At 31.1% G+C, this 12,747-nt stretch overlaps 1 protein-coding gene across 4 annotated transcripts in view; it reads left to right on the top strand.

Annotated features, from left to right (window-relative positions):
* LOC143198739 (E3 ubiquitin-protein ligase RNF144A) overlaps positions 1 to 12,747 on the top strand; it is a 76,135-nt gene that overhangs the window by 55,711 nt on the left and 7,677 nt on the right. The window lies entirely within an intron of this gene.

Here is a 12,747-nt window from a genome sequence, read left to right as displayed (position 1 = left end):
CATGGAAGTTGAAGAAAATTTTGACTTAAGTTCAGATCACACACCTGTGATTTTGACGCTGAGTGAAAACATTATAAGAAAACAACAAAATCCAACATTAACCAACAAGAGGACAGACTGGGAAGGATTTGTTGAAGAAATAAACAATCGAATTCAACTAAATGTTCCCCTTAAGACAGAAGACCAATTAAATTATGAAACCGAAAAATTCGTTGCAGACATCCAACAGGCTGCTTGGAATAACACTCCAGAAATTAAAACTTCAACCAAAGGAATAAATTACCCGAAAGAAATCAAGGAAATGGTAGCTGAAAAACGAAAACTACGGAAAAAATGGCAGCAAAATAGAACACCTGAAAATAAGAATATCTTAAACAACATAACACAAAGGTTGAAGAGGGAAATTTTGGAAATTAAAAACAATTCCATAAATAACTATCTACGAAATTTAACAGACGACAAGAACACAGACTATTCGCTCTGGAAAGCCACTAAATACCTAAAACGATCCTGTCTACATAGTCCTCCGATAAGAAACATGCATGGAAGTTGGGCACGCAGCAACCTGGAGAAAGCAGAAGCATTCGCTGACCATTTAGAGAAAACTTTCAAACCAAACGAAAGTGAAATTGAACATACTTTACCGGACATAGACGGCGAAAATTCGACAATTCAATTAACAACTCCGAAAGAAGTCACCAACGTTATTAAAACTAACATCAAGCCAAATAAATCACCAGGCTATGATTTAATAACAGGGCAATTGCTGCACAATCTGCCAAGAAAGGGTATTATAAAGCTCACTAACTTAGTCAATGCAGCATTTCGACTGAAATATGTCCCAGACGTTTGGAAAATGGCTGAAATAATAATGGTTCCAAAACCTGGAAAATCACCAAATGATATAAAAGCTTATCGACCTATCTCACTGTTACCGATGATAGCTAAGGTATTTGAAAAGCTCCTCTTGAAAAGATTAAAACCAATTATAGAGAGAAAAAACCTAATACCAACACACCAGTTTGGGTTTATTACCAAACATTCAACGATTGATCAAGTGCATAGAATAACAGATGTTATTGAAAAAGCCTATGAAGATAATAAAGTATGCTCAGCTGTATTCTTAGATGTAGCACAAGCTTTCGACAAGGTATGGCACAAAGGCCTCGTCCATAAGCTACAGAAAATATTACCGAAGCAACACACCGAACTATTAAAATCCTACATCACAGCCAGAATGTTTAGAGTGAAACAAGAGGAAGCTTACTCTACAATAAAAGAAGCTAAAGCAGGTGTACCACAAGGAAGTGTACTGGGGCCAATTCTGTACCTACTTTATACATGTGATATACCACAAATCGAAAACATTACAATGGCTACATTTGCTGATGATACTGCTATTCTTGCTGTCGGAAACAATAGCGAAGAAGCAACCCGAAACCTACAACAGGCTACTGACGCTATAAATAAATGGACCCAAATCTGGAAAATACAAATTAACCAAAACAAATCTGTGCATGTTCAATTCACCTATAAACAGGCCGCGCTTACACCATTGACCATAAACCACACTGTCATACCATACAGCAATAATGCTAAGTATCTCGGAATGACACTTGATGCAAAACTACGGTGGAAGGAACATGTCAAAAAGAAAAGAAAAGAACTTGAGTTAAAATATAGAAAAATGTATTGGCTAATTGGAAGAAAATCTCAATTAACTATACATAATAAATTACTTCTATATAAACAAATATTAAAACCTATATGGACATACGGAATACAATTATGGGGATGTTCCGCAAAAAGCAACATAAATCTAATACAAGTTTTCCAGAACAAAGTCCTAAGAAGCATCGTAGGTGCACCCAGATATTACCGGACCATTTATTTACATCGAGATCTTCAGATACCGACTGTCAATCAAGAAATTAAAAGAATTGCAAAGAGACATGAGGAGAGACTTCACTCTCATGTTAATTTCGAAGTATTACAACTCTTGGACAACACCAAAACCGGACGCAGACTCAAAAGGACCAAACCATTTGAACTTGTGTAGTGTGTTGTAGTGTAGTGCAGTGAGGTGCATTAGAAAAAACTCAAAGTGTTAAAACAATTATTATTATGTTAGAGACTATGTAGGACTGATGAGTCCTATTAGATATATACCTAGATTTAAGCTATTATAAGGACAAATTGTAGGTTAGTCGGCAACGACTAGTAACAATGTATATAATTATAAAAAAAAAAAAAAAAAAAAAAAAAAATTATGCAGCACAAAAATTAAAATATTTTTGCATTACCAGGTTACTTATCTTCAGCTTCAGCTGTAAATATTTCTTTTCTGGCACAAAAGTCACACTGTTAATCGCATTTTTAATCCTGTAATACCATATCCAAGTAATGCAATTCAAAATCATTGAGTTTTAATATGCTTGATCAAGAAAACGAAATATTTGACAAAGGCTCATCTCTCAGCCAATTCTTTTGGTAGCTGTTTGCCATTCTGTTCATTTTCCTGTGTTATCAACCCCTTCAATTTTTCATGAACGAATTGTTCAGTTAGGTGTTTGATTCCTTGTCTTGCCAAGCCAGAATCATCATGCAAGTGCACCAAACAATGTAATAAGTTCGCTCAGCTTGCTCAGCATCACTTTCTCCTTGTAATGCTGCTACATTATTTGTTTGGCTCTGGGGTGGCAGAATCAAGATCCCCATATTTAATAGGGGATTAGATATCATATGAACTACTAACATATCATAGTATGTATTTATTAATAAGTTGTTGAGCCATTGTTTGTTTTTAAACAGCTGCAATTCTTCACTCATTGTTCTAAAACTCTGCATAAAGAAGTTTAATTATATTTTGTCTGGAGATTGCTCTGTCCAATGAAGATTTTTGATGAGATTAGTAATGCTCCGTAAACCATTATCATCTTGGAATATGATAATGTTTGGCAGCAACATGCAAGTTATAGTAAGAGCTAAGAGTGTCGAGATATTCATTCGTAGTAGGATATGTCTATCTCCTGTATATTGCAAGATCGCCTACGTTAGGTAGCGGACCCCCGGGGCCTGAAGCGTTCCTTATTTTCAATCATTGTCTTTTTATTCCTAGTTTTCTTCTTAGGGCTTCACCTTCATTTGGCCTACCCATTGTAATACTTAATAAAATAACTGCGTAATTTATTAAACATCTAAAACTAAAAAGAGAAAAATAAAATATTTTTAACAAACAAATTGTACCGACTTCTAAATAACTCACTAAAAATTTAAAAAATAATATCTCAATATATCAGCATTTTTTTAAGGGAACGATATAATTCTTAAAAAACTCTACTGACATAAAATGAACATTTATTACCGCCCTCATATAATTTAAATATATAATAATCAGTCTTTATGATAACACAGTGATAAAACTAATCAGTCTCACATGACAATACTGATAATTACACATAAAAACTCAACATTCACCATTCTCTTCATGACCTCATTGTTTTATGTGTAACTTTTATGAATTGATTTTATTCGTATTATCGGATATTTCAAAGCCAATATTACTTATTAGTTATTCTCATTCTTAGATCTCCCACGTAGCACCAATGAAACATTCAATATCAATTTTCTTAAGTGAAAATACACTGTTGATTCAATTTAGTGCTAGCCTTCTCTCTATATTCATAATTTACTATCATATGAAAAACTATAACATATCCTATATATTCTAACCTAACAAAATTTAGATTACTATTTCTCAAAAATTCGTTTTTTTCTCTGGACTTCGTTTTTGACTTGTTTAGTACTTTTGTTTAATAGAAGAAAGTATAGACAGTGATTATTACCTACAATTATTTACAAACAGATCATAATGAATGTCTAATTTTAAGGGCTTAATGTCAATTGTTATTAAAATTAAGGCCAAATTCTAAACATAAGAATGAAAACATTCCTAGAACTTCGAAAATTTTCCAACACAACAATTAAAAATACATTTTAACGCACTTTTGCTGACTGAATATATTAATGAAATATTTATTGAGCAATTCTACTTTTGTGGTAAACAATTAACGATGCAAAAAGATTTATCATTTAAATCTCATTAAAATACTGCTATAGTTAATTAAGATAACATATCTTTACAAAAAAAAGACACAGTTTTTTAATTGTTTATAAGCCATGTACACTTACTTTTTGCTCGTTAGAATGTTTTCTTTATGCATATCTATTGATATACATGATCAGTTCTTTATCAACAAGAATTTAATTTTTCAGATCTCTAGAGTAAAAAAGAGCCAGAGAGTCCATTTCGATACGTAAATTTTGTGCTATTTTAAAACCATCTGTTACGAAAATCCGAAATTACTTTTTTCCTAACCTAAAACAAATACGCTGTAATCGATACGTTATATAACAATAATAGAAACCGTATAATATTTTCAAAGAAATGTTCGAAAAATTTATTATATTGTTTTAAATTTCCAAGTAATACTTCTTTCTGAGTAGTTTGTTTCGATTTTTCTACAAATTGCTTGGTGTGAATACCACTGCAGCCTTGAAATTGTTTCCCATAGTTATCACCGTAATTATTGTACATTTTACGAAGATGAAAAGATTGTGCCCATTATTTAATTAATTCACTCTGTTTTTTAATTCAGTTTAAGATTAAATTCACGTAGTTCCCCCTCCAAATTCCTGGCTTCGTTGCTCTTTTTTCACCTCCGTACCACCATACAATAAGGCGTAATACGTAATTTAGTGAACGGTTCCGTACAATAAAAAAGAAAATAAAATAAAGTCACCCTCCAGAACATATCTGCAAGTAGATTGAAGTAAGCTTAATAGGCTTCGCAAATCTTTAAATTTGTACTTAAATCGTACTTTTTCTCGCGTACTTTAACAAAATTCGCCACAAATCTAGCTAAACGAGTCAGCGTTTCGTTTGCTAACTCTCGAAGCCATTTTCAACTGGTAAAAAATATGTAAAAAAACGTTATGTCTCTGTAAAACGCAAATTCCAACATTAATAAGGCGAGAATATAAAAAATGATCAAGTCACTATATATATATATATATATATATATATATATATATATATATATATATATATATATATATATATATATATATATATTAAAGTTGGAACTATCGACTAAAAACAGTCGAAACAGTCGATAGTAGCAAAACAGTCGTTTGTCAAAAAACTAGCAACTGAAAATAGTAATTACTATTTGCAGTCAAATGTACGGTTGGACTGTTTTTTCTATTAGTGATGACAGGGGAAGATGTACGAACCCTTTACTGTATAAATTATGAGAGAAGAAAGGACGAAGATAATTGCTTGGAGTAGTTAATTTTATATGTACTTATTTTTTCCAACGGTAGTATAAGCGAGACGGAGATATATGTACATATTCCATCACGTACTAACTTTAAAATAGGAAAGGAAAATACTAAATAATTACTTTTATATTTGAATGTTCTGTGGATCACTATAAAAGAATAGAATTTTTCTATGGAATGAAATAATACCCCACAAATGTTTTATTGTATTTTAATGTGTTAATTGTTATTTTTAAGTAATATATTATAATAAATATAGACAATACAATAGAACTTAAACAAAACCTAAAAACTAAAGATGTACAATAACCATAATTACTAAATAAAAAAAATCTAATCCATAACATAATTAAAAATGATCGTACAATAACAACTAGAGCTTTTTTTAAATAAAGTAAATGCTTTATTTATTATTGAAAGGAAATATGTTTTAGCAAAAATCCAGAGAGTAATCGAAATATTACCTACTATTGCTATAAAAACAGTCAAAAGTATTTTACTATTTATCATTCACAATTTTAATCTTTTTACTCTATTGTATTAAAAGTCTTGAAAAATATCGTCCCAAAATGCTGCTATATTAATATACAATATATTGTTATTTACAAGCAAACTATCAAATAACTCTTAAAACTATATATATATTACATATAAATCTATATAAGCATAAATTGGGTACATTTTTGTCAAGGTCGCAGCTAAGACGACAGAGCCAGAATGTTAAAAATCTAAAAATTATATGTATATATATATGCATATAAAAAATGCACAGCTGTAGTGTTAGGTTTTTGCTGTTACTGTTTACGTTGTTTGCCTTGAAGTTTTATACAATTTTATTTGAATGATTTATATTAAATCCCATTGCATCGAGGCATCAATGAATTTTGTCACGTAGATCGACTGTTTTTCTTAATCGATATTTCATTGTTTGGATTCAGGTGTCGCTTCATTTAATGTATGATCTCACATGGTGTAAAAAGATAATTTTTGATGTCACGGTTCATTATATCCATCAAAATTAAATCGTATATCTAATCATAAAACGGTCTCGCTAATTTACAAGTTGAGCAAATTGTTACTGTGGATTTACTGTCAGTTGCAGTAGTTTTGTTAGAAAGAAAATGTAGACACCCTCAATATTTCGACTAGAGTTCCATAGGGTAGTGTCTTGGAACCACTCATCTATCTGATCGACACATTGAAGCACGACACAATCATTATAATAAAACATGTATATCTGCATAACACTATAGAAAAAAACGCAATAATCCATTTGTAGTTCTTGTTTACTTCTACTTGTACTTTTTCTACAGCCTTAGGCCGAAATATATCTTTTGCCATGATAACTGTGTTATCTTAAAATGTTCTAAGTACTGTTTCTTTTGTTGTTGGGATATCAGCAGTATAGAGCAAATACAGGAGTGGTCCCAAGACACTACCGTGTGGAACTCCAGCGGAAATAGGTTTAAGTGTTGAGAATACCCCTTCATATGAGATTCTAAATTTTCTTTCGAAAAGACTACTTACCTATGTTGCTAGAAATTATTTTAAGTTTATTATTTTAGTTTTATACTGACCAGCGTGATTATATTATTAAAAATTGTTGGTGTAAATTAGCATTTGCTGTTCACAGCACGATAAACAAAGTTAATAACGTTGGAAAACGTTAAAAAAATTCGAGAGAATGAATTATTTATTTATTTACAGTTCGATTATGGGTCCAAAGTTATTTGTTTGTAATCTGTGTTTTATTTCGCGATTTCCAAGCAAACCCATACAACGATTTTTTCGACAAAATCGCAAATATCAGGTCAACTAAAACGTACGTAACCTTGAAATTGTTATTCAGCAATTACCACTACGCCTATTTTAATCCGAATTTATAAACAGACAGTGCGAAGAAGATATTTATATAGTTTTTTGTTCCTCGTTCAGTAACCAATACTATTAGATAAGATAATTTTATTTCTGAGATCGAATTTGTACTAAATTTTAAAAAATTCATGTACGAATTATATAATATTAAGTAGCGTTAGAAAAAGAAGGTTTATGTTCGGCTGTATGATATTTTTTTATGTGTGTTCGCCAATTTCTCTGTCAATTATGGACCGATTTTCAAAATTATTTTTTTATTCCAAAGAGTGCACTTGTAACCCATTGTAACCAGGTCACTATGTAATGGGGGAAAGGGGGGAAATCGAGGGAAAACTTTCAAACAAATTTCAAAGTACGTACAAAGATTTCACATCACTACATAGTATAAAACTATATATAAACCAGGAAAAGTAGCCTTTTCTGTCCCTATATCCCTATGTGCGCTTAAATCTTTAAAACTACGCAACGGATTTTGATGCGGTTTTTCAATAGATAGAGTAATTCAAGAGGAAGGTTTATATGTATAATACATGCATAATATACTAAGGCAACATTGCTAATTTTAGAGGTTTCTAACGTGATGTCGTAAATTAACCTATTTTTTTAGGCTTATTTAGCAATTAGCAAAAACGCTGCCTAACCCTACGAGTTAGATCAAATTAATGTACTACAGTATTGTACACCATAAAAAGGTCTACAAAATAGTCCGCGATGGTATATGTTTATCTTTTAAGGATAACCCACATTAACCATTTTTATTATTTACTTTTTACGTGAGAAAATGGCTTATTTACGAAGCTATTTTAAGCAATACGGCATTAATCCTTATCGAATTAAGTACCTTAAATACAGTGTGCAATTAATATAGATCAATATGGTTCCTTACAGCATGTAAATTAAACAAATATTTTCGGAGATATTTCAAATTTAAAATTTGCGTTTAAAAATGTGTAATGTAATAAAAATTGTATGAATTTAGATATTCCAAAGATAGCAGGAAATCTTCATAGTAAGTATAGGGGAAGAGGAATTGTTTTACTCCAAATTTAATGCGTGCAGGCCAAGGGCAGTAATGAATGAACCAAAAATACTGAATCGATTTTAATCATGTTTTCATTGAGTGACATAGGCATATATATTTTATGCCCGTGCAAAGTCGGAGCGAGCCGCTATGTTTTTATATACAACGTTCATATTTTTTCTGCAGTGTATTTAATTTAGTATCAGCATTGCACCCGTGCGAAGCCGGGGCGGGTCGCTAGTATATTATATATTGGTATTTTCTCCATCAATCTTTATCAACTATTTAAGCATCTCGCACTTTTTAAATACAATAATAGTTTTATAAATCGTTAGTTAAGTAATATCTTAAGATTGGATTCGCTAAAACTTCAATGAAAGAACAAATCGAAATTGATCAGAGTTTGTGCCGAATGATTCAACTTCCAACACTGGCTCCCATTTCCTCACAGATTTTTCCTACAATGTTTCTCCGCCCTTCTTTGAACTAAAGTCACTCGTGAATAATCATGAAAGTGCATTCTTGAAAATGTTTGGCTTTGAACAATCTACAGGTCCCTCCCGTAGCTTTTCTAACACTTCGTCTACCTCGTTTAGACTTTCTAAGTCCTCGATCGCCAAAAGATTTACTTATCTTTCAGAAATTCAAGAATGTTCCCTCAATGATGATTACATTTAAACTATAAATCAAGCCGTAATATTTACTCAAACTTTCAATCGGGATAGAGAATAATAAAAAATATTTTTAACACAAAAATTGAACCGACGTCAAAAAATTTTTGAAAATAAAACATGTACATAATTATCGTTATAATAACTAAATAAAAATAAACAAAAAACTTATTTAACGTATCTACTACACGTATTTTATATTCTTCTATATACATACAATTTAGCTTAATATCTACCTAAACCTATTTATCCATTTACAATATTATTTTAACTACTACCAACTGATCACACTGAAGTCAGTGCCGAGCAACACTTTTTGTTTTGTTTAGGCCATAGGCTGAATAGTATTTATTGTGTTTCGTTTTATATTTAAATTTTCAATTCATATTAATCTCAAATAAGTAGAGGATAGCGAATTTTGTATGGTAATTCTATAGAATATATAATTAAATAATAAATACGAATATATAATGAGGTATAACGGCAAGAATTCTTTTGAGATACTGTCTGGTCGCATAATGATTTATTAAACTAAAAAAACTTACAATTTGGTAAATTATAATGTCAGTGTCATCAGGAATTATTGGTAAATTTGATTAAATGATTATGTATTGAATGGAATATTTTGTATTCCAACTTTTTAATTTTATTCGAAGGTCGTATATACACGATTGAAAATTAAATATGATTTTTTATAAGAATTTTACTATGTCAGAATTTTCCCAATTGTTTATGTTTGTGGTTTACCAGCATGTGTTAGTATTATGTAACATATGTTGCTTCATTATTTATTCCCCTCCGCCTTCTTTTAATATGATATATACTTTGTTATTTGTTATAAAATGTTACCAGTAGAGTTACTTTTTACTATACAAAATTCACTATCTACTTATTTATCTCAGATTATTATGAATTAGAAATTTAAACAGAAAACGCAACACAATATATGAATTCCCTTAAGATATTGTGCGATAGATCAGTTAATGATTTATTAATAGAAACTTACATTTTGGTGATTTTGTAAATTATAATGTCAGTGTCGTCAGGAGATATTGGTAAATTTGATTAAATGATTATGTATTGACTTGAAAAACAGGTCAATTAAAAGGTCCTCGACCTGACACATAGATGGCGCTACTAGAATTAAATCCATATGTTTTTAGTTAGCCCTAAAAAAATTTGTGTATGAATTTTACAGCTGTCGGATCGTTAGTTTGTGAATTAGTGAAGCAACTTTTGTTATTGTGAAAAGAATGGATAAAAAGGAATTTCCCGTGTTGATAAAATTTTGCTTTTTGAAGGAAAAAAATACAGTTGAAGCAAAAACTTGACTTGACGAGTTTCCGGACACTGCCCCAGGAAAATCAACCATCAAGGATCGGCATGCTTAGTTTAGACGTGGTGAAATAGACACCGAAGACGGTGAACGCAGTGAATGTCCAAAAGAGATTGTTACAGTCGAAAACATTTAAAAAATCCACAAAATGATTTTGAATTACCGTAAATTGAATATGCATGAAATAGCAGACACTCTAAAGATATCAACTGAACGAGTACATCATGTCATTCACGAATATTTGGGTATGAGAAAGCTCTGTGCGAAGTGGACCAAGCAAGCTCACTTTTGACCAAAAATAACGACGAGTTGATGATTCGGAGCAGTGTTTGAAGATGATCAAGCGTAATAAACCCTAGTTTTTGTGTCGATATGTGACAATGGATGAAACATGGCTGCATCATTTCACTCCGAAGTCCAATTGGCAGTCATCCGAATGGACTGCACACGATGAACCTGCTCTAAGGCGTGGGAAAACGCAACAGTCGGCTGGCAAGGTTATGGCGTCTGTATTTTGGGATGCGCATGGAATAGTTTTGATTGACTATCTTGAAAAGGAAGGACCATCAATAGCGACTAATACATAGCATAATCAGTAATATTACGAACGTCATATAGCGATTTTTAGATTTGAATCTACACCTACTGGGATATATTGACGCATCAGCCTACTTAGATGGTTCTCTTTATCTGTCTTAACATCGTATTTAAACTCATTTCTCCTCTATTTTTAACGCTTTTAATAAACTAGATATAAGACGATATAATTACCATCTTTCACGTTAAATGTTTTCATTATTTCTGAATCTATACCTACTGGGATATATTGACGCATCAGCCTACTTAGATGGTTCTCTTTATCTGTATTAACATAGTATTTAAACGCATTTTTCCTCTATTTTTAACGCTTTTATTAAAGTAGATATAAGACGATATAATTACCATTTTTCACGTTAAATGTTTTCATTATTTCTATGATATCGCCTTGTTATATTATTTAACACATAATAATCAAGTTATTAAATGTAAATGCTGAGACGTGAGCTGCGCAAATACCAAGGACTACGGTTTTAAACCGTTGTTATTCGAGCGCACGTTACCCATTTATATTCAAATTTATGCTTACAATTGGTGGAAACCTCATGGAAATTATTTTCAGTATTCCATTGTTCGACAAGAAAATATATGTTGATTATTTTTAGTATCAGCCATCACTTACATATCTATTCTCCGTTATTATAATCAATATATATGATCTCTATAATATACTAAAATTATAGCCAAGAACTTTTTATAAAAATCTTTAATCTTAAAATAATTTTGTTACAGGTATGAAAGAAAAAACAATAACTGCAATAACGAATATAATTTATTTATCAATTTATAAACATCACTACATAGTATAAAACAAAGTCGCCTTTTCTGTCCCTATATCCCTATGTGCGCTTAAATCTTTAAAACTACGCAACGGATTTTGATGCTGTTTTTTTCTATAGATAGAGTGATTCAAGAGGAAGGTTTATATGTATAATACATGCATAATATACTAAGGCAACATTGCTAATTTTAGAGGTTTCTAACGTGATGTCGTAAATTAACCTATTTTTTTAGGCTTATTTAGCAATTAGCAAAAACGCTGCCTAACACTACGAGTTAGATCAAATTAATGTACTACAGTATTGTACACCATAAAAAGGTCTACAAAAAAGTCCGCGATGGTATATGTTTATCTTTTAGGGATAACCCACATTAACCATTTTTATTGTTTACTTTTTACGTGAGAAAATGGCTTATTTACGAAGCTATTTTAAGCAATACGGCATTAATCCTTATCGAATTAAGTACCTTAAATACAGTGTGCAATTAATATAGATCAATATGGTTCCTTACAGCATGTAAATTAAACAAATATTTTCGGAGATATTACAAATTTAAAATTTGCGTTTAAAAATGTGTAATGTAATAAAAATTGTATGAATTTAGATATTTCAAAGATAGCAGGAAATCTTCATAGTAAGTATAGGGGAAGAGGAATTGTTTTACTCCAAATTTAATGCGTGCAGGCAAAGGGCAGTAATGAATGAACCAAAAATACTGGATCGATTTTAATCATGTTTTCATTGAGTGACGTAGGCATATATATTTTATGCCCGTGCAAAGTCGGAGCGGGCCGCTATGTTTTTATATATAACGTTTATATTTTTTCTGTAGTGTATTTAATTTAGTATCAGCATTGCACCCGTGCGAAGCCGGGGCGGGTTGCTAGTTGAATTATAAAGTAATATCAATAACTTACTATAAACATGCTATAAAAATATTTAATATTAAATTTGTTTTTATTATAGAAATATAATGAATTATTAAGAAAATATAATGAATTAACTGTGGGAGTTAGTGGTATTGTACTTATTAGATTCTACCTTTTGATCATTTTTTCAATGGCAACGTCGCAAAATGAGGCGGAAACTACCGAAGTTTATCGAATGCCGAACTCTGGGCGT

The sequence above is a fragment of the Rhynchophorus ferrugineus genome, unplaced genomic scaffold, assembly GCF_030347505.1.
Source record: "Rhynchophorus ferrugineus isolate W39M unplaced genomic scaffold, kcgeb_rfMv2 rfM6, whole genome shotgun sequence".
Lineage (NCBI taxonomy): Eukaryota > Metazoa > Arthropoda > Insecta > Coleoptera > Curculionidae > Rhynchophorus > Rhynchophorus ferrugineus.
This window is presented reverse-complemented; position numbering and strand designations above follow the sequence as displayed.